The sequence below is a fragment of the Ranitomeya variabilis genome, chromosome 4, assembly GCF_051348905.1.
Source record: "Ranitomeya variabilis isolate aRanVar5 chromosome 4, aRanVar5.hap1, whole genome shotgun sequence".
In the NCBI taxonomy this organism is placed as follows: domain Eukaryota; kingdom Metazoa; phylum Chordata; class Amphibia; order Anura; family Dendrobatidae; genus Ranitomeya; species Ranitomeya variabilis.
Genome location: NC_135235.1, coordinates 261,469,134 through 261,488,330, shown reverse-complemented (window position 1 = coordinate 261,488,330; position 19,197 = coordinate 261,469,134). Strand labels below are relative to the sequence as shown.

Below are 19,197 nucleotides of genomic sequence, written 5' to 3'. Positions count from 1 at the left end.
TTCTAAGATTTTTCATCCAAATTTTCACAGTTTCAGACTCCAATTACGGCACACAATACCCGGTGTACGGGCTGGCCCAATCCTGTTCGTGACGCCAGTTGTGACGCCCGGGAGACCAAGGTACCCAGCACCAGATCAATGAGGTCCGTCTCTTGAGGGGGATGTCACTAGTGGCTTGACCCGGTGCTGTGGCCTCAGGCGATGCACAGTGTAAGGGATGTCATGAAGGAACAGACACTTACTTGATCAGCAGCAGGTCCTCTCAGCTGTGATGACCCCGATCTTAGATCAATGGCTATTGTCCAAATGAAAGACTGAGGCACTGAAACGTTTAACCAGTTTACTTCAACAAAAAGGGATTTGTGACCAACACTGTCACCGGAGTCTGTATAAGAACTCTGAAATTACTTTGACCCTGTTAGGATTTCCACCTCTTATTATGCGCAGTTTCTGTATCGCCCTGCTGCTGTATGTGAACTGGCTGCCGGCCCAATCTGTCTCTTCTATGCTCTGGTTCGACGGACAACCCGAGTCCTTTTTGTCGGCTTACCCCCTCTGGGAGTACCGCTAAACTCTGTGTCTGTTGCTGCGTCTTACCCTGGTGAAGCCGATATCACCTCACGTCCTTCCGGTTGCTGTATTATATATAATGAATATAGCCACTGATCCGGTATCCGTCTCTGCGCCTATTATGGGTAATGATTATTGCTACCCGGTTCTCACAATGTCCTTTTTCTCTACTCCTCTTCTCCTACTATGGGTATTACGGGCCTATAATCCGTCATAGGGCTGTTAGGAGTTCAGTTATACGACCTCTCGCTTTCAGCTCCTCAGCCCAACTGCCCGTCCTTTTCTCAGACCAGAATAGATCAAGGGGAGTCTCTGGAGCTCCCCCTTCTGGCCGGAGATGGTAGTGCAGTCTTGCTATTTGAATATTTGTATTTGGTGTCAATAACTATTTTTGTGGCAAATACCCCTAGGGGCGCCACAAGTGCATCATCCACAGATCCCGCATAACAGTGCGTCATCCACAGATCTCCCATAATAGTGCGTCATCCACAGATCCCCCATAACAGTGTGTCATCCACAGATCCCATGCAAATATCAGAAGGTTTTTGAGAGATATAGAACGATTAAAACGTAACTTTTACTACATTACCTTTTAAAAATAGTGCAAACATATAGTGCAAACAATGTGCTGGTGCAGACAATGAACACAAGAACAAAACAAGCAATAAAATACCTAACTGCCTCAATCTAACATACAAAGCCGAATTTGGTCTCTATTCAGTTACATGTACAGTAATATAACTTTTGTGAGGTTTACCATACCCAGATACAGGAAAGGGGTTCTCCCCCTAAAGTAAACAGTCAAGTCAACTGAACAATATGACTCAGTGATGTTGTACCACCTCCAACAAAGGGCCACACACTGTATAGATAATACAGAGGGTTGGGGATATCCCTCCTAGAACCCCACTGTGTGGGTGTATTTTGCACAAATGATAAACCTTCGTAATGACAGTATTTTTACACGATATGCTTGATGTAAGGAACACACAGGATCTTAGATAAAGATATCCTAGAAAATAAAAAAAGGCCCCCTCAAAAAATGGCTAGAATACAACTACACCGTTTTTCACATAGAAAACATCTTGTGGAATAGGTTCATAACGGCCATTATATGGGGTTCAATATCACATCAGATCATTTTATACTCATCTGCTTGTACTGGTATTGCCACAGTCTCTATGCAGGGTTGAGTCTGACCGGACCATCTTACGGCTTTTAAAAACATCCGCATTTGCATGTCCTGTCCATAGAATGCCTCCCAACACGTTTCATCCTGAACAGACTCATCAGGGGATTACGGCATGTATTCAATAAAGGTGAGCAATCGCTGGTGTACCTTCATCTAGTCAGCCTTATAACTGGTACCTGGCCACGTCAATGGTCACGTGCTTCCGGCCGCCGTCAGCTAGATTTCCGGTCTATTGGAGCGTGTACACCTAATGGCGGCGCGCATCCATGTGACCGGTCTTGTGTTACCAGAAGCCCGGCTCTGGGCTTCCGGTTTGTTAGGGCGCATGCACCTCGCAATGACGTGCACGTCAACCCCGGCAAACAAGACGCTTCAACATCATAGCGTAACGTCAGTTTCGGTTTGTGGGCTTCTTCTAAGATTACCGCTCCACAGGAAATAGTGCGTGCTATATACTTTATGAATGAGGCGCAAATTCCGGTAAACCTAATGTGGTGAACCATTTCATCATGCTACCTGTTGTGAACTGTGTTTCTGGGCTCCCTCTGGTGGTCACTAACGGTATTGTGTTAGGCATGTCTTGTTGCAGGCCTGAGCTCCAGCTGTGTCGTTAAGCAGCGGGTGTTCCCTATTTAAGTCTCCTCTGGACTCAGTCTCTTGCCTGGCATCGTTGTATCCAGACCTATATGGTCTCCTCCGGATTCCTTTCAGTCTGTCTCATGCAAGAAAAGCTAAGTCCGTTTTGAATAATTTGGATCGTTTGCATTTTTCTGTGTTTTTGTCCAGCTTGCTTAATATTGGATTTTCTGGCTCGCTGGAAGCTCTAGGGGGCTGATATTCTCCCTCCGCACCGTCAGTCGGTGTGGGGGTTCTTGAATGTTCAGCGTGGATGTTTTTGTAGGGTTTTCTGCTGACCGCATAGTCCACTATCTATTTTCTGCCTATCTAGACTAGTGGGCCTCACTTTGCTGAATCTAGTTCATCTCTACGTTTGTGTTTTCCTCTTGCCTCACCGTTATTATTTGTTGGGGGCTTTCTTTATCTTTGGGGTTCAATTTCTCTGGAGGCAAGTGAGGTCTTATTTTCCCTCTAGGGGTAGTCAGTTCTCCGGCTGGCTCGAGACGTCTAGATCCAACGTAGGCACGTTCACCGGCTGCTTCTAGTTGTGTGTGTTAGGATCAGGTATGCGGTTAGCCCAGTTTCCACCTCCCTAGAGCAGTATTTACTGTATGTTTTTGCTATCTTGCCGGAATATCAGAGATCCTCTACCACTGGGATCATAACAGTATGCCAGGCCAAAAGAAAATGTTTATTGCATCGCAGAAGCGGGATTAAAAAGAAGTTCTGAGTGTTTTTTTTTTTTGTGTGTGTTGCTGCAGTTTGCCTAGCTTCTTCCATCCCCTTTTTTCTCTGAGTGGCTGGAGCTATGCTGCAGATATGAATGTCCAGACTCTGACTTCTAGTGTGGATCAGCTTGCTGCTAGGGTGCAAAGCATTCAGGATTTTGTTATCCATAACCCTATGTCTGAACCAAAAATACCTATTCCTGAGCCGTTTTTTGGAGATAGATCTAAGTTCCTGAATTTTAGGAATAATTGCAAATTGTTTCTGTCTCTGAAACCTCGTTCCTCTGGTGATTCCGCTCAGCAAGTTAAGATTGTTATTTCCTTCTTGCGCGGCGACCCTCAAGATTGGGCCTTCTCTCTGGCGCCAGGAGATCCTGCATTGGTGAATGTTGATGCGTTTTTCCTGGCACTTGGTTTGCTTTATGAGGAGCCTAATCTTGAAAATCAGGCTGAAAAGATGTTGCTGGCTATCTCTCAGGGTCAGGACGAAGCTGAGGTATATTGTCAAAAATTTCGGAAATGGTCCGTGCTTACTTAATGGAATGAGTGTGCACTGGCCGCAAATTTCAGAAATGGTCTTTCTGAAGCCATTAAAGATGTGATGGTGGGTTTCCTATCCCTACAGGTCTGAATGATTCAATGGCTCTGGCCATTCAAATTGATCGACGTTTGCGGGAGCGCAAATCTGTTAATCCTTTGGCGGTGCTGTCTGAACGGTCACCTGATTCTATGCAATGTGACAGAATTCTGACCAGAGCCGAGCCACAAAATCATAGACGTCAAAATGGGTTGTGTTTCTACTGTGGTGATTCAACACATGTTATCTCAGCATGCTCTAAACGCTTAAAAAAAAATGTTAATCCTGTCGCCATTGGTACTTTTCAGCCTAAGTTTATTTTGTCTGTGACTTTAATTTGTTCATTATCTTCTTACTCAGTTATGGCTTTTGTGGATTCTGGTGCTGCTTTAAGTCTGATGGATTTGTCATTTGCCAAGCGCTGCGGTTTTGTCCTGGAGCCTTTGGAAAATCCTATTCCTCTTAGAGGAATTGATTCTACGCCATTGGCAGAGAATAAACCTCAGTATTGGACGCAAGTGACCATGTGCATGACTCCTGTACATCAGGAGGTGATTCGTTTTCTGGTACTGCATAAAATGCATGATGTTGTCGTTTTGGGTCTGCCATGGTTACAGGCCCATAATCCAGTTTTAGATTGGAAAGCTATGACTGTGTCTAGTTGGGGGTGTCAGGGGATTCATGGCGATTCTCCATTAGTGTCTATTGCTTCTTCTACTCCTTCTGAGATCCCTGAGTTTTTGTCAGACTTTCAGGATGTATTTAATGAGGCCAGGTCCAGTGCCCTTCCTCCTCATAGGGACTGTGATTGTGCTATAGATTTGATTCCTGGTAGTAAATTTCCTAAGGGACGACTCTTTAATTTATCTGTGCCAGAGCATGCCGCGATGCGGAGTTATATAAAGGAGTCTTTGGAGAAGGGACATATTCGCCCATCCTCTTCTCCTCTTGGTGCAGGATTCTTTTTTGTGGGCAAGAAAGACGGGTCTTTGAGACCTTGTATAGATTATCGTCTTCTGAATAAGATCACGGTTAAATTTCAGTATCCTTTGCCATTGTTGTCTGATTTGTTTGCTCGGAATAAGGGATCCAGTTGGTTCACCAAGATAGATCTTCGTGGTGCGTATAACCTTGTGCGCATAAAGCAGGGAGATGAATGGAAAACGGCATTTAATACGCCCGAGGGTCATTTTGAGTACCTGGTGATGCCTTTTGGATTATCTAATGCCCCTTCTGTGTTTCAGTCCTTCATGCATGACATCTTCCGGAAATATCTGGATAAATTTATGATTATTTATCTGGATGATATTTTGTTTTTTTCTGATGATTGGGAGTCCCATGTGAACCAGGTCAGGATGGTGTTTCAGGTTCTGCGGGAGAATGCTCTATTTGTGAAGGGCTCAAAATGTATCTTTGGGGTACAGAAGGTTTCTTTTTTGGGTTTTATTTTTTCCCCTTCTACTGTGGAGATGGACCCAGTCAAGGTCCATGCCATTCATGACTGGACTCAGCCCACGTCTGTTAAGAGCCTGCAGAAGTTCTTGGGCTTTGCTAATTTTTACCGTCGGTTTATCGCTAATTTTTCCAGCGTGGTTAAAGCTTTGACGGATATGACCAAGAAGGGTTCTGATGTTGCTAATTGGTCTCCTGCGGCCGTGGAGGCCTTTCGGGAGCTGAAGCGTCGGTTTACTTCAGCGCCAGTCTTGTGCCAGCCGGATGTCTCTCTTCCCTTCCAGGTTGAAGTTGATGCTTCTGAGATTGGTGCAGGGGCCGTTTTGTCGCAAAAAAGTTCTGATGGCTCCGTGATGAAGCCATGCGCCTTCTTTTCTAGAAAATTTTCGCCTGCTGAGCGGAACTATGATGTTGGTAATCGGGAGTTGTTGGCTATGAAGTGGGCATTTGAGGAGTGGCGACATTGGCTCGAGGGAGCTAGACATCGTGTGGTGGTCTTGACTGATCATAAAAATCTGATTTACCTCGAGTCTGCCAAGCGCCTGAATCCTAGACAGGCTCGTTGGTCGTTGTTTTTCTCCCGTTTTGACTTTGTGGTCTCGTACCTGCCTGGTTCGAAGAACGTGAAGGCTGATGCACTTTCTAGGAGTTTTGTGCCTGACTCTCCGAGAGTCTCGGAGCCGGCTGGTATTCTCAGAGAGGGAGTGATTTTGTCTGCCATTTCCCCAGATTTGCGACGAGTGCTGCAGAAATTTCAGGCTGATAGGCCTGATCGTTGCCCACCAGAGAGACTGTTTGTCCCTGACAGATGGACCAGCAGAGTTATTTCTGAGGTTCATTCTTCGGTGTTGGCGGGACATCCTGGGATTTTCGGTACCAGAGATTTGGTGGCTAGGTCCTTTTGGTGGCCTTCCTTGTCGCGGGATGTGCGTTCTTTTGTGCAGTCCTGTGGGATTTGTGCTCGGGCTAAGCCTTGCTGTTCTCGTGCCAGCGGGTTGCTTTTGCCCTTGCCTATCCCGAAGAGGCCTTGGACGCACATTTCCATGGATTTCATTTCGGATCTTCCGGTATCTCGGAAGATGTCTGTCATCTGGGTGGTGTGCGATCGTTTTTCTAAAATGGTCCATTTGGTGCCCTTACCTAAGTCGCCTTCCTCCTCTGATTTGGTTCCTTTGTTCTTTCAGAATGTGGTTCGTTTGCACGGCATCCCTGAGAATATTGTGTCTGACAGAGGATCCCAGTTTGTGTCCAGATTCTGGTGATCCTTTTGTGCTAAGATGGGTATTGATTTGTCTTTTTCGTCGGCTTTTCATCCTCAGACTAATGGCCAGACCGAGTGAACTAATCAGACGTTGGAGACTTATTTGAGATGTTTTGTTTCTGCTGATCAGGACGACGACTGGGTTACCTTTTTGCCACTGGCCGAGTTTGCCCTTAATAATCGGGCTAGTTCTGCCACTTTGGTTTCACCCTTTTTCTGCAACTCTGGTTTTCATCCTCGTTTCTCCTCGGGCCAGGTTGAACCTTCTGACTGTCCTGGGGTTGATTCTGTGGTGGATAGGTTGCAGCGGATTTGGAACCATGTGGTGGACAATTTGAAATTGTCACAAGACAAGGCCCAGCGTTTTGCCAACCGCCGCCGCGGTGTGGGTCCCCGACTTCGTGTTGGGGATTTGGTTTGGTTGTCTTCTTGGCATGTTCCTTTGAAAATCTCCTCTCCTAAGTTCAAGCCTCGCTTTATCGGTCCTTATAAGATTTTGGAAATCCTTAACCCGGTGTCTTTTCGCTTGGACCTTCCAGCGTCATTTGCTATTCATAATGTGTTCCATAGGTCCTTGTTGAGGCGGTACGTGGTGCCTATGGTTCCTGCTGTTGAGCCTCCTGCCCCGGTTTTGGTTGAGGGCGAGTTGGAGTACGTGGTGGAGAAGATTCTGGATTCTATCTCTAGACGGATTCGTATCTCTAGACGGAGACTCCAGTATTTAGTTAAGTGGAAAGGCTATGGTCAGGAGGATAATTCCTGGGTTGTCGCCACTGATGTTCATGCGGCTGATTTGGTTCATGCCTTTCACGCTGCTCATCCTGATCGCCCTGGGGGTCTTGGTGAGGGTTCGGTGACCCCTCCTCAAGGGGGGGGTACTGTTGTGAACTGTGTTTCTGGGCTCCCTCTGGTGGTCACTAACGGTATTGTGTTAGGCATGTCTTGTTGCAGGCCTGAGCTCCAGCGGTGTCGTTAAGCAGCGGGTGTTCCCTATTTAAGTCTCCTCTGGACTCAGTCTCTTGCCTGGCATCGTTGTATCCAGACCTATATGGTCTCCTCCGGATTCCTTTCAGTCTGTCTCATGCAAGAAAAGCTAAGTCCGTTTTGAATAATTTGGATCGTTTGCATTTTTCTGTGTTTTTGTCCAGCTTGCTTAATATTGGATTTTCTGGCTCGCTGGAAGCTCTAGGGGGCTGATATTCTCCCTCCGCACCGTCAGTCGGTGTGGGAGTTCTTGAATGTTCAGCGTGGATGTTTTTGTAGGGTTTTCTGCTGACCGCATAGTCCACTATCTATTTTCTGCCTATCTAGACTAGTGGGCCTCACTTTGCTGAATCTAGTTCATCTCTACGTTTGTGTTTTCCTCTTGCCTCACCGTTATTATTTGTTGGGGGCTTTCTTTATCTTTGGGGTTCAATTTCTCTGGAGGCAAGTGAGGTCTTATTTTCCCTCTAGGGGTAGTCAGTTCTCCGGCTGGCTCGAGACGTCTAGAACCAACGTAGGCACGTTCACCGGCTGCTTCTAGTTGTGTGTGTTAGGATCAGGTATGCGGTTAGCCCAGTTTCCACCTCCCTAGAGCAGTATTTATGTTTTTGCTATCTTGCCGGAATATCAGAGATCCTCTACCACTGGGATCATAACAGCTACCTCAATCTGTTATACAGGTGGGCAAATACCTTTACCCGCAAGCCAAAAAACAAATGGTATGTGCAGGTGAATCTGAACACATTAACTTATTATACCCTCATGAAATTAGGACCAAATAAAGAGAAGAACAGACTTCCCCAAGACCCAAAAGAAAAGAAAATACTCAAGCCATACTAGGCGACACGCAGACCCTCCCTATAAAGAACAATAGACAGATCCCCCATAAAAGCGTTGTGATGGGGTATGTGACAGAGCAGGAAGAGACACCAGGCCGATAAACAATGCAACGAGATTTATTGGAACAGGGAACTGGTTTAACACAAATTAAGGTAATTCTGCAGCGTCCGTAATTAGTCCACAATGAGTAAACAATGGGCCCACAATGAGTCCATACAAAGGGATCAGATCCGGAGGCGCCACCCGGCCATCCGAACCCAGGGAAATAGAAATAGTCTTCCGATGACTTCAATGGATCCAGCAGATGAGGGACACAAAACAGTCCCACGTGGCAGCTTCTAACAATACACACGGTCACCAGGCTCTCACCTCACCATAAGATCCCAGCCCTTTGCAAGTCACCACACAACAGTCTTTAGATTCAGTCCTCAAATCCAGCGGGGTGAAGAAACATCACAATTCTATGTGGCAAATGATCTCCATACATAGCATAGGACCTGGCCGCAGCTGCAGATCCTTGCAATTCAAAGCACACAGCATCAACTAACTGAACATGCGGCTTATTGTCCTACCACTCTTGGGATCAGCCCCCTTGCTGAGCAGAGATACTAACACCCATCTCCTCAAACATAGCTTCAACGATTACGAATGTTCCAGAAATCCTTTCTGCAGTCTGTCTACAGGTTTGTGTTGGAGATGCTCCCTGCAGTAAGGAACAAAGACACACATGTCCCCACCAGATGCAGGACAAGGAAAGTTAATGTAGGCCTGATTACAGTATGGTCCATGTGTACAGGCCGGGTTGACTCTGTTACAATGCGTCATCCACAGATCCCCCATAACACTGTGACATCCATGGGTGCCCTCATTTTGTGGGTGCTGATGTGGACAGTGATTTGGATACTAGATGGACTTCTGTCACCAGCGTTTACTTTCCCAGCAGATGATGATCTGCGGATCCATCAAGGGGTCACCTGGGGGGTTTCATTGTTTGGTATTTTCCCTCCATATAATCTAGTGATCCCTTACAACCATAGCAGAGGGGCTCGCATTACTCCATCTGGGGGCTGCGTACAATGACTCTCATATCATCAAAGAGGAGAAACAAACAGGAGGAGAAGAAACAAACATGAGGAGGAGAAGAATCAGTGGAAGATGATATCAGTCACTGGATGGAAATGTCTCTAATGCGGACCTACCTGTGTCCTATTGTTACAGTGCTGTAATGATAATGGGGGGTTTCTTCTACCTTCCTCCATGAATGCCACCCAGAACTTGTACTATGGACCCTGTATGGTCGGTGATATCGGGGTCATAAAACCTGAAACTCCCCATTTCCCCTCTTCTTCATGAAATTTCCTGAATCCCGCTGTGGCTCATTATCGAGGGCTTGTGCAGACTGCGTGGTGCGGGCGTGCCGTGAGCACACAGTGTACGTACAGCAGTGCCAGGTGTGGGTGTGTATGACATTGAGGTATGGTGCCCTCCAGATAGTGCTCCCCCAGACTGTGCCGCACCATGACCACCGGCAATGCACAGCCACAATCATACTCCCCAGAAGTGGCATCACTTAAAGCTCGTGGACCCCAATGCAAGAGCTCCAGCGGGGCCCCCAATTATTGCAAGTCTAGTATTCATCTTGCATATAGGCTAAATGGACTTTGGGCCCCCAGGCTCCAGGGCCCGATTGTGATTGGATTGAACCCCCCCCCCCAGCACTTTCTCGGGAACCTCCATATGGGGCCTCTAGCGCCACCTACTGGACATAGCAAAATCCTAGAAGTCAATATTTACCCTCTAAGGACCTTGTCACATGGACAAAGCACACAAGGGATTTGGGTTTGTTTTGCTGTAATTTTTCCAAAATCTTGATGTCCTAAAGTGATCGGAGAAAGTTCACCGCTGACGCGAGTGTGAACACATGTGACATATCCTTAGAGCACTAAGGCTACGTTCCCGTGATCAGCTTTTCACATTGCCCATTTCCTGCACCAATTAGCCAAAATAGGTCACTTGGATTTTGTCAAAGATGCACAGAGTAAAAAAACTTACCACAAACTGATTGTGAGAACAGGGCCTAAGTATGTGTTCACACAGTGCGTTTCTATTATTTTTTTTATGCTATTGCCAAAAAATCAAACGATTTGATGCGTTTTCTGTTTTTTTTAATTTTTTTTTTTTTAAACTTTTTTTTAAGTCACAACATGTCAATCACTTCAGTGTGCTTACAGCGCAGATCAAAATGCTCCAAAATGCACCAAAAGCGCATGGAAAAAAAAGCAGAAAAGCTCCATGTGATCGCACTCTTCACAGCTGAGGGTTTGCTACAATTGTATGGAGTCTAAACAATCATCTCTGAGCTAAAGCCACCAGCAGCGCACATACAATGTATCAATCTGGGCTGAGAGGACTCTTGAGCTTGCATACAACTGTAACAAACCCTCAGCTGTGAGAAGGTTTCTTCAGCCTTTGGAGATTTGTAAAAGGATGCAGGAGATTCGGAGCAGATGCGGATGGTGGTGCAGGGGTTAATGCGGTGGGTGGGGGTGTTGGCAGGGAGGTGCGGCTGCGGGGCTTATATACACCTGCACCGAGCAGCGATACCTCAGTCTGGAGCTGCTGCTCGGCTACTTCTGCTGCCTCCTCTGCTCTCAGCTCATCTCCTCCCAGGTGAGTCCGGCGCAGTCACTGTATGTATACATTACATTACTGATACTGTACTGATCCTTAGTTACCTCCTGTATTGTATCCCAGAGCTGCACTCACTATTCTGCTGGTGCAGTCACTGTGTACATACATTACATTACTGATCCTGAGTTACATTCAGTATTATACTCCAGAGCTGCACTCACTGTTCTGCTGGTGCAGTCACTGTGTACATACATTACATTACTGATCCTTAGTTACCTCCTGTATTATACCCCAGAGCTGCACTCACTGTTCTGCTGGTGCAGTCACTGTGTACATACATTACATTACTGATCCTGAGTTACATTCAGTATTATATTCCAGAGCTGCACTCACTAGTCTGCTGCTGCAGTCACTGTGTACATGCATTATTTCACTGATCCTGAGTTACATCCTGTATTTTACTTCAGAGCTGCGCTCAATATTCTGCTGGTGCAGTCACTGTGTACATACATTACATTACTGATCCGGAGTTACATCCTGTATTATACTCCAGAGCTGCACTCACTATTCTGCTGGTGCAGTCACTTTGTGCATACATTACATTACTGATCCTGTGCTACATCCTGTATTAAACCCGAGAGCTGCACTCACTATTCTGCTGGTGCAGTCACTGTGTACATACATTACATTACTGATCCTGAGTTACCTCCTGTATTATACCCCAGAGCTGCACGCACTATTCTGCTCGTGTCCAATCCACTACCAGAATAGTGAGTGCAGCTCTGAAGCATAATGCAGGATGTAACACAGGATCAGTAATTTAATGTATGTACGCAGAGACTTCACCAGCAGAATAGTGAGTGCAGCTCTGGAGTATAATACAGGATGTAACCCAGGATCAGTAATGTAATGTATGTACGCAGAGACTTCACCAGCAAGTGAGTGCAGCTCTGGAGTATAATCCAGGATTGGTAATGTACAGTTACTATGCTGTTTAATATGTTTGTGCCAATGTTGATACTCTGTGACAGGGAGGATACCTATTTTAGCTGGAGCTGTCCATGTTAGGACATATACACATGTAGCATAAATCCATGATTCAGCTGTCGGTGCATCCATTGGTGATGAGACACATCTGTTATAGTCCCAGGTGTTATAGAGGGAGCGCACCTCCTGTCATCTCCCTAACCTGCTGGGGGTTGTAGTCTACCATCTTTGACATCTTGTTGCTGTGCTTCCTGACCAGGCTATGGGGTGCTCTGTCTGGTTTTGTTTCTCAGTTGCTTGTTCAGTTGTTTGCCGAGAGAATAGAATTGTTACAATGTGTCGGCCTCTGTTTTCCTACGACAGTTGTCCGACTCCGGTACCTGTGACATTTCATGTGTATGAGGTAGCTACAAAAAGAAGAGAAGCCAGCACTGCTGAAGGTCAAAACGCAATATCTAAAGTGCACATGCACATAATAAATTCTGACTGTATTTCAAATATGAGATATTTAGCAAATAATTGATCAATTCTTTGAGCTACCCCGCCACTTCACGGCAATCTCACAATGGGGCAGTCCTAACTCTACGTTTTTTATTTACATTGTGCCATTACGGCCTCCTAAATATATAGAGAGTGAGGGGGAAAAAAAAAAAAAAAAGGACAGACCACATTACATAACATTACATGACAAACTGTACCTGGAGCATTGACAGAATCACTCCCTTAGTGCCAGGAAGGCGAGCGCGGATAGAGGCCGATCAGGTCCTGTGCGGACATATCAGATCTGGCCTCCACACTGCCAAACCAACACCAAAGTTAAAGGATGAAACTGGCTGAGGCACAGCTGCCTAATTAACTAGAGCCTGAGGCAGGGCAGGGCTGCTGTGTGTGTGTGTGTGTGTGTGTGTGTGTGTGTGTGTGTGTGTGTGTGTGTGTGTGTGTGTGTGTGTGTTTTCCTACGACAGTTATCCGACTCCGGTACCTGTGACATTTCATGTGTATGAGGCAGCTACACAGAACACTGCCATGTTCAGTTACTGCATGGAGATATTGCGTGTCTGATCCTTGAAATAAAGGTGAGCTGTGACATCACCTATTGTGAATGGTGGATCCTGTGTTATCTACTGTATATAGGGATTCGTTTGCCATCATGTATTGGGGTTAATATATATATATATGTGCTGGAGCTGCATGGTTAGTGAACAGTGCGTGGACACTACTTAATTTGCGGGTTAGATCTCGTTTCCCATGATAGTTATTCCTACATGGGATATTGTAATACAATGTGTCTTAATGATGTTTATAGTGGGGTAAGATCCCTGTGTACATAAAATCAAACATAGCGGCAGTTTGTATACATATAGTATTTTTTCTGTTGTATAAATATTTCCATCTTTTTGTACTCTCAATATACATACGGATCTGAATGTGATCTGTCTCCTGGTCTGCACATTTAGGCTTTGCACGGTTGCACTTTGCGGTATACACATGCTCTCCATCTGGTCTCATTGTGTCCTGTAGTAGTATTTTTTAAATTGTGTTTTTGTATGTACTAATACATTTTCTTATGTATTATTTAGACTTTTTTGTCGTTTTTTTGTGGTTTCCACACCCCTGTTGTAGCATTTGGTAACGATTAGTCAATAGTAAGTGCTATGGTAAACAACTATTAAGATAATGATGATTAATTAGGGATAAATATGTTGTCATATACCATTGTTTTATTTTTATGTATATAGAGGTGTTATCAGTCATTGTACAGCAGGAGGAGGTGAGCTGTGACATCACCTATTGTGAATGGTGGATCCTGTGTTATCTACTGTATATAGAGGTGTTATCAGTCAGTGTACAGGAGGCGGTGGTGAGCTGAGACATCACCTGTTGTGAATGGTGGATCCTTTTTTATCTACTGTATAAAGGTGTTGTACACACTCATTAGATGCTTCTAAACTGACTGTATGGTCAGTCATGCTATTGCTGCTAATAATGATGTGCATTTCCTAGAACATGAAGTTGAAGCCTAAAAAAAAAATGTCACTTAGTGCGAGAATTGCTAAGTTGCTTTATATTTTGTGATGATGACATAAATTTAAAGGGCACCCGATATGGGAACATCTTAAAGTGCCCAAAAGCAGTTCTTAACCATTCGGAGGCATGTTGACATTTTCTCTGCTGCGATACTTTATTAACCCCTATTGCCTCACACCAATTAACGCGGCAGCACCAGTCATAACCAGTTGGCACCAGCCCCACTAAATGGTAAAAATGTTGCAATAGATACAAGTTTGCACAATGTGAGAACCTAGCAGTAGCTGGACTCGTTACAGCTCCAGTAATCCTGTGTAAGGCCAGTTTCACACGTCAGTGCCTCCAGTACGTGTATTGACAGTTCTCTCACATACTGGAGACACTAACAAACGTAGACCCATTAAAATGAATGGGTCTATGCACATGTCAGCATTTTTTGACAGACCGTGTGTCCATGTGCAAAACACGCAGACATGTCCGTTTTTACCCAGACACACTGTCCGCAAAATATGCCACACACGGTCACACAGAGAACAGTGCACACTGTCCTCCATGTGCACGGACGGCCGCCTGGGAAGAAGCGCTACTGTAAGCGCTGTTCCCCTGCATGTGGTGCTGAAGCTGGCTGTCATCCCTTCTCCCCTGCTTGGCCAGTGAGCAGGGGAGAATGAATGAAAGAAAAAGCCGACATGGGGTCCCCCTCTGCTTTTAAACCAATCCTGCAAAATTCACAGATGCGGGCTGCTATTCTCAGGCGGGTAAGGGGCCATGGATATGGGCCCCCCAGCCTAAAAACAGCAGCCCACAGCTGCCCAGAAAAAGGCACATAATAGATGCATCAATTCGGGAGCTTTGCCCAGTTCTTCCAATTTGCCCTGTAGCTGTGACAAGTGGGGTAATGAGGGGTTAATGTCACCACCCCATGTTGGGTTTTTCTTTCATTCATTCTCCCCTGCTCGCTGGCCGAGCAGGGGAGAAGGGATGACAGCCGGCTTCAGCACCACGCACAGGGGAACAGAGCTTACTGTAGCGCTGCTTCCCTGGAGGCCGTCCGTATGGTACTGATGCAGCACACGGTTGACACACGTGTGCCATACATAGTATACACACGGACACATATCTCCGGTACCGGTTTTTCCAGTACCGGAAATATCAGGACGCGTGAAACCGGCCTAATCCCGATATCAGAAACCAGGATTATACAGCAGATTAGCACTCCCTACGGGCAGGGCTGGTTTTAGGCAAAGTGGGGCCCTAGGCAAAAGCTTAAAATGGGGCCCCAAATACTAACATATTGCACATCACACAGAAGCATTTCTATTGTATTTACATGCACTGAGTTCAGGCCACTAAACGAGTGTGATCGACAATACTGAAGTCGTTCGACGCTTGCTTCCCAGCCTCTTTACACTAACTGAGAAAGAATGATGGGAACAGAACAATCACTATTGGATCTGTCCCCATAGAGTATCATGTTATCAGCAGCACATCTACAGTTTACACCGGGCAATGTGCTGCTGAGAACAATGATTTTTGTTCCGGTGTAACAGGCCAAAGTAACCCCGTCCCAGATTAACCCCGGGTATAATTTGGCCTAGGCCAGAGTATACCCCGGGGTATAAACTGGCCTAGGCCAAACTATACCCAGGCATAAAATGGCCTAGGCCAAACTATACCCCGGGGTGTAAAATAGCCTAGGCCAAACTATACCCCTCCAGGCCACATTATACCCCCCAGGGTTAAAGTGGCCTAGGCTACATTTAACCCTGGGTATATTTTGGCCTAGGCCAAACTATACCTAAGGATGTAAAACAGCCTAGGCCAAACTATAACAGGCCACACTATACCCTCAGGCCAGACTATAGCCTTTTACTGGTTGCTATGGGATTTTACATGGCCACTTTATCCTAGCAACGCCCTGGATACGGTTGGAAAAGGGGTTTATCTACCTTGGGGGCACCCTCACAGCACTGCGGGGAAGCCGGGGAACCCTTTTACTGGTTGCTATGGGATTTTACATGACCAATTTATCCTAGCAACGCCTTGTATACGCTTGGAAAAGGGGTTAATCTACCTTGGGGGCACCCTCACAGCACTGCGGGGTGGGTGGGGATCCCTTTTACTGGTTGCTATGGGATTTTACATGGCCACTTTATCCTAGCAACGCCCTGGATACGGTTGGAAAAGGGGTTTATCTACCTTGGGGGCACCCTCACAGCACTGCGGGGAAGCCGGGGAACCCTTTTACTGGTTGCTATGGGATTTTACATGACCAATTTATCCTAGCAACGCCTTGTATACGCTTGGAAAAGGGGTTAATCTACCTTGGGGGCACCCTCACAGCACTGCGGGGTGGGTGGGGATCCCTTTTACTGGTTGCTATGGGATTTTACATGGCCACTTTATCCTAGCAACGCCCTGGATACGGTTGGAAAAGGGGTTTATCTACCTTGGGGGCACCCTCACAGCACTGCGGGGAAGCCGGGGAACCCTTTTACTGGTTGCTATGGGATTTTACATGACCAATTTATCCTAGCAACGCCTTGTATACGCTTGGAAAAGGGGTTAATCTACCTTGGGGGCACCCTCACAGCACTGCGGGGAAGCCGGGGAACCCTTTTACTGGTTGCTATGGGATTTTACATGACCAATTTATCCTAGCAACGCCTTGTATACGCTTGGAAAAGGGGTTAATCTACCTTGGGGGCACCCTCACAGCACTGCGGGGTGGGTGGGGATCCCTTTTACTGGTTGCTATGGGATTTTACATGGCCACTTTATCCTAGCAACGCCCTGGATACGGTTGGAAAAGGGGTTAATCTACCTTGGGGGCACCCTCACAGCACTGCGGGGTGGGTGGGGATCCCTTTTACTGGTTGCTATGGGATTTTACATGGCCACTTTATCCTAGCAACGCCTTGGATACGCTTGGAAAAGGGGCTTATCTACCTTGGGGGCACTGTCGCAGCATTGCATGGAGGCTGGGGAACTCTTTTCCTGGTTGCTAAGCGATTTCAAATGATCAATCTAAGGTACTTACACCATGTAAAACCCTATAGCAAGCAGGGTGCCCCCAAGGTAGATAAACCCCTTTTCCAAGCATATACAAGGCATTGCTAGGATAAAGTGGTCATGTAAAATCCCATAGCAACCAGTAAAAGGGTTCCTCGGTGTAACAGGCCAAAGTAACCCTGTCCCAGATTAACCCCGGGTATAATTTGGTCTATGCCAGAGTATACCCGGGCATAAACTGGCCTAGGCCAAACTATACCCCGGGGTGTAAAATAGCCTAGGCCAAACTATACCCCTCCAGGCCAGATTATGTAACTAATCTGGGGTTAAAGTTGCCTAGCCCAATTTATACCTCTCAGCTCATATTATACCCCAATGAAATCATTTGCATTGAGTGATATACACAAGAATTACTTAATGCTTCAACATTTTATTGAGAAACCAAACTGACAATTCTTAAAGAGTACCTCCCACTATACAAAACTTTTGCCCATGGCAAAAGTAGTTGTAAAGGGGGGTATTTGTAATGCATATGCATTACAAATACCCCCCCATTTTATAGTTACCTTAGGGGGGCTGCCCGATTACCCCCCCTCGCTAACCGCCGCTGCCCGTCTCCTGGTAGACGGGGTCCCCCTCCTGCCGCTAGGTGGCGCTGCCTCTCCATGCGCCGACGTCACAGCCAGGCGCCATAGAGGAGAGCGGCACCTGGCTAGTGCCGTTGGAGCTTGTAGAAGCAGAGCCAGCACCACCTAGCGGTGGGAGGGGGGGCAATAATTTCTCATTAGCTATAAGTCACTTATCATGCAATGCAATTATCTGGGGCAACAAATCGCCCAACAGTCATTCTGTGTATTATGACATTTAGTCTAGCATGTCCTTGCTACCAAATTAACGTTTAAAGCTAAACACTGATAACAACATTGAAATGATCGTGCTTATTTTCAAGATACAGTGCATGTTCAGTTGTTGACTGCAGATTGAAGCTTGCAGGATATGTCAACCAATCCATGGAGTCACCGACGTTTGTGTAGATTATTATGTCGCAACTCAACAGATTCGCCGTGGTCATGATCTCTGCATCAGTTGCCCAGACTCCATCACGAGAGATTCCAGAGATGTTCACATATTCATTCACATTTTGGTTCAAGTAGTCCTGTAGTTTTTTTGTCAAGTCAGTTTTCATATGGTGGATGACTTTATCTCTGAGAAGGGAATGGTTGTCCTCTGTTCCTGTCAAGATGTAGCTGATGGCCCGGAAGAAGCAGTTTCCATCACCTTTGGTTTTATATGTACGCCGTGGTTGTTCAAGGTCTCGTCTGCATCCACAGTATACAACCTTACTAAACGTAAGGCCAAGAGTGGTGCTAAGATACTTCCTTCTTGAACTTGGTAGTAGGTTGAAAGCCTTAGTTTGCTTATTTTTCTGTGTGGCAGAGTCACTGGAATAATCATCATCGGATGGTGGAGAAGCCTCTTTATCCTGGTAAATCTTTAGGTTGCTGGTGTGGTATGTGTTGCTTAATATCTTGCCAGTTTTGTTGTTCTTAAGTTTTACTCGTCCCTTGGTCAAGGATTCCACAACTAAATAAGGTCCAATCCAGCGTGGTTCCATCTTTGAACCTATGCGTTGAATACGGCGCTGATTCTTGATATAAACTATGGTACCAGCAGTGATTTCTTTGTTGCTTTTGTGTCGGCGATCAAAGGCACACTTCTGGTGTTCTTGAGCAGAGTGGATGTTGGTACTGACGTCTGAGTGCAGCTTTTTAAGAATGCTTGACAGTGTATTTAGCACATCAGGGGTGGCATGATCTGAAATGGGCATGGGATCCACCGTATCATCTTTTGAGGGATTAAGGTCCATGGGAAGCTTGGCCTTCCGTCCATACATGACCTCAAATGGAGTAACCTTGGTTGAAGCATGCACAGATGTGTGATAGGCAAACAGAACACCAGGGATGAATTGATCCCAGTTGTTTCCTTGGTCATTGACAAGCTTACTAAGAGCTTCTTTAAGTGTCCGATTATCACGTTCCCGCTGGCCATTTGTTTGTGGGTGGTATGCAGATGAAATACGGTGATCTGTTTGAAAATGTTCCATCAGGTTGTCAATGATCGAGTTTACAAACTCTCGTCCCTGGTCGCTAATCAGAGTCTCCATACAGCCAAGGCGACAGATAACGGAGTACAAAAAATTTGCCACTGACTTGGCACTCTTATCTGGGACAGCTGTTGCTTCAGTCCATTTGGAGAAATGATCAGTGGCAGCAACTATATATTTGTTGCCATTTGATGTTTCCTGAAGAGGGCCAAT

The 19,197-nt window shown here is 46.0% G+C and overlaps 1 protein-coding gene across 1 annotated transcript in view; it reads left to right on the top strand.

Annotated features, from left to right (window-relative positions):
• The first annotated feature begins 10,802 nt into the window (after window positions 1-10,802).
• The window catches only part of LOC143764277 (nicotinamide N-methyltransferase-like), a 44,480-nt gene continuing 36,085 nt past the window's right edge, over window positions 10,803-19,197 (top strand). Inside the window, exon 1 of the mRNA XM_077249709.1 lies at window positions 10,803-10,892. The gene's annotated coding sequence lies outside the window, so the exon portion shown is untranslated. The remainder of the gene's footprint in view (window positions 10,893-19,197) is intronic.